Genomic DNA, 4054 nt, shown 5'->3' with positions numbered 1-4054 from the left:
ACAATGTAAACATTCAATAACTGTTAACTATAGAGCCATGAACAAATAAATACATAATTTCAGAGTGAGATATACTATAAAGAGGAGATAGAATGTGATGAAGAAATATAAAGTGATAAGAGTGAGATGGGTCTGCAAGTGGGCTTGGGGTATAACTTTAGATCAGGTGGTCAGGAAAGGCCTCTAAGAAAGGGTGACACATAAGCAGATACACAGATGAAGGAGACAAGTCAGGCAAACAAAGTTCCAGGTAGAGACGACATCAGGTGCAGAGTCCCTGGAGGGAGAATGATCTTGACATATTCAAGGGATAAGACGGGCAAGGCCAGTGTAGATATACTAAAGTAGCCAAGGCAGTGTGACAGATGTCAGATGCAGAGATCAGATGAAGCAGAACTTGGTAAGGAGCTTAGATACATTCTGGGTGGGATGGAAAGATGTTGAAATGTTTTGATCAAGGAACTGCCACGATGTCACTTGAAGAAACACACTATATTTTGAAGACTGAAGGGGAGCAGAACAGAAGCAGGGAAGCCAGATAAGAGGCTACTGTAGTAGTCCAGGTGAGAGATGATGATTGGTTGCTTAGACTTACATAGTAGCAGTGAAGGTGGTCAGTAGATAGGTTCAGAGTATATTTTAAGGTAGGTTCATCAGGACTCACTGATGGCTATGGTATATGTGAGAAGAGATGGGAAATTAAATTAGGACTCCTACATTTTGGGAGTGTAGGACTAGTGACTAGGTCGCATTTATTCAGATGGAAGAGAAAGGGAGAGGTATAGGTTCGGAGGAAAATCAAGAGTTCTACTTTGACCTCCCACCCTCACTCAGAAAAGGTGAACTATTACATATCTGGGATAGATGACAAGTAGGTGGTTGTGTATTAAGTTTGGAGCTCAGGAGAGAGGTAAATACTGGAGTTAGTACATAGATGGTGTTAAAAACCATGGAATGTGCTCATATACTGAGTGTAGCTACAGAAACGGAACCAAAGGCTGAGCCCTGAGATATTTCAATATTAGGAGTTAAAGTAGAGAAGAATCAAAGGAAACTGAGAAAGGTGCTGAGTTAAGAGGAAAACCAGAAGGGTGTGGTGCCCATTGAAGAAAGTGTTTCAAGAGTGAAACAAGGTGTGATCAAGTGTCAAATGCTGCTGAGAGGCCAAGAAAGGTATCATCTAAGTTAACTCAAAGAAAACAGGTCTGTCGGCTCTATTTCCTCATAGTGCTTTATTTATGTCTTTCTCATTGCAATTTCCAAGTATTATGTTGTACAGTTATTTTTGTCTTCTCTAAGAAGAGAAGGTCCATTAAGGTCAAGAGACCATGTCTTGTTCTTTCTAGAACTTCCACTACTCTATTTGCTCAACAAATGTTTGAACAAACAAATGAAGCATGTGGAATTCTATAAAATCTAGGAGAATATGCCTAACATAGAATTAGCAGTTAGAGCTGGTTTTATTGAGATGTTCTAAATGTTCTGCCCATAATGAAAGATGTCCACCGTATATCTGAGTTGGATTACTGACAGTCGCAACTCATCTGGCATTTCTATTTCTTTTGCTCCAATATCACATGCACTATCCAGTCCACAAATTAGTTTTGGCCGGGTGCCATGGTTCATGCCTGTAATCCCAGCACTTTGGGAGGTCGAGGTGGGTAGATCACAAGGCCAGGAGTTTAAGACTAGCCTGGTCAACATGGTGAAACCCTGTCTCTACTGAAAATACAAAAAAAAAAAAATTAGCTGGATGTGGTGGTGGGCACCTGTAATCCCAGCTACTAGGGAGGCTGAGGCAGGAGAACTGCTTGAACCAGGGAGGTGGAGATTGCAGGGAGGTAGAGATTGCAGTGAGGTGAGATTGTGTAACTGCACTCCAGCCTGGGCGACAGTGCAAGACTCCGTCTCAAAAAAAGTAAATAAATAAAAAACAAAATTTACAAAAATTATTTAGTTTTTACCTGATTTGCTCCCTCACTTTTTAAAGTTGGCTCTAAGACCTCGTGATATCTTCAGATGTCATCAATAACTTTCTCTGTCATACTTCACTTAATATCAGCATCAGGATAAGTTGACATTTCATATTACATTATAATGAATTTCAAAACAATGACAAAAGGAGCCATGGAAATACACGTAGTGAGCATGACCAAACTCTTCAGCAAGACATGGTTGAGATGGCATATGCAGAAAAAGGCTGGTAGTCAGGAGATGACAAATTTCCCTTGGCTTTTACAAAATCGTTCGGGTCAGATAGTTTCTAGGTCAATGAGTGACTGTCTTTGTAAAAGAAAGCTAAAAACTAACAGTTTTGAGTAACAAGAATATCAAAACCCACCTCACAGAAGCGAGCATTCGACAACATACCTTACTTGGAAAATATGCACTAGGCAACACAAAAAGACAAAGTCATCAACTCCCGAACAAGTACAGCTAGAGATCAGAAATACCTTCTCTGTGTGCCAGTACCACAGAAAACTACCCATCTGTGAAGCCAGTCCCTCTCTACTTGACCTCAGCCACATTCTATCTGGGGATCTTGGTGACTGATAACAGAATACCATATTTCAGCTCCATGGCTCTCTTGGCTAGTTTTATGGTGACTCCCTGAGAGCAAATATACCCCTTGAATTCCTACTTACTGTCATACCTACGAATTGAGGTTTTCTCCAATCCATTGGCAATTTGCCTGAGTTTTTATATTTGGATGGATGTTTCATAAACAGAACTTATAGTTAATTCCCAGCCCTTTCACTAAATCTTACTCTGGATGTGATCTGTCAGATTATGGCACAACGGAGCAGCCAGACTATACACCCAACATTGGCATTATGAAAACCTAAACTACTCCATCCCCTGCCGACAGCACATGACTTGACATGTATTACTCAGTATACAGTATATACTTGGTAGATGAATTTCAAGAGTGACACTGACAAAATGGGAGATATTTGGAGGAAGGAATGAACAGGCTAGAGCTATTTTGTTTGGAGATGAGTCAGATGCTTGAGAGCTTCTTTCAAATAGCTAAAGAGTTGTCAGAAAGGGAAAAGTAAGATTTATGCTATAAACTCTAGGTCATTAGGAGCTAATGATTTAATGCACTATTTCCCATGCTAGAGTTCAATAGGATGTTGTGATACTAGGAAAGAAAAAAAACTCTATGGTCAAGAAAGTTTGGGAAATGTTGCATTAAATAGCTCTTATTTTCAGAAGTAAAGTTCTAAGCAAAAGCAAGACACAAATCACTCATTTATGAAAAGGTCAGAATTAACAAATACCTCCAGATGCTTGGTGAGAATAGCTCCAGCTTTAGGGGCTGCTTAAATTAGAGTGATGTTGAAACAGAAGATATGTGCTGCGGTCTATACTGCAACTCAAATGAATGTGGACTGACGCAAGGGTCTGGTCCACAGTGGTTCCTACTGAAAGTAGTCGATTTGAGTAAGCAAGTCTTCATCACTAATGCCAGGCCAAACCAAGTACACTTTGTATGTATACTGATTTCTAAATGACAAGGTTCTATTTTTATGGCTGGTATTCTTACCAGAAAAATATAACACTGATTATAAAGTTATTAAGTAATCCTTCTTTTTATACACACTTGCTAAACACCAACTGTGTGCTACATACTCCACTGAAACCTGGGGGAAAAAATGGAAAATGTCTGCTTGTACTTTATTTATCCTTGAGATGTGGAGGTAAGAAAGCTACACAGGGAAAGCCAAACTAATCACTTTCATAGGAGTCAACTTATACATCAAAGTGCACTGACATCCCTCAATCTTCAGATTTGTCTTTATCTGTTTATCATTCTAATAGAGTAACACAGTTAATAAAAATGATTTTGCACTTGAAAATCGAAAGAAGACATTTATGCAGCTAACAGACACATGAAAAAATGCTCATCAGTAGCCATCAGAGAAATGCAAATCAAAAAAATGAGATACCATCTCACACCAGTTAGAATGGTGATCATTCAAAAGTCAGGAAACTAGAGGTGCTGGAGAGGATATGGAGAAATAGGAACACTTTTACACTGTTGGTGGGA

Source organism: Colobus angolensis, unplaced genomic scaffold (genome assembly GCF_000951035.1).
Source record: "Colobus angolensis palliatus isolate OR3802 unplaced genomic scaffold, Cang.pa_1.0 Scaffold35, whole genome shotgun sequence".
NCBI lineage: Eukaryota > Metazoa > Chordata > Mammalia > Primates > Cercopithecidae > Colobus > Colobus angolensis.
This window is presented reverse-complemented; position numbering follows the sequence as displayed.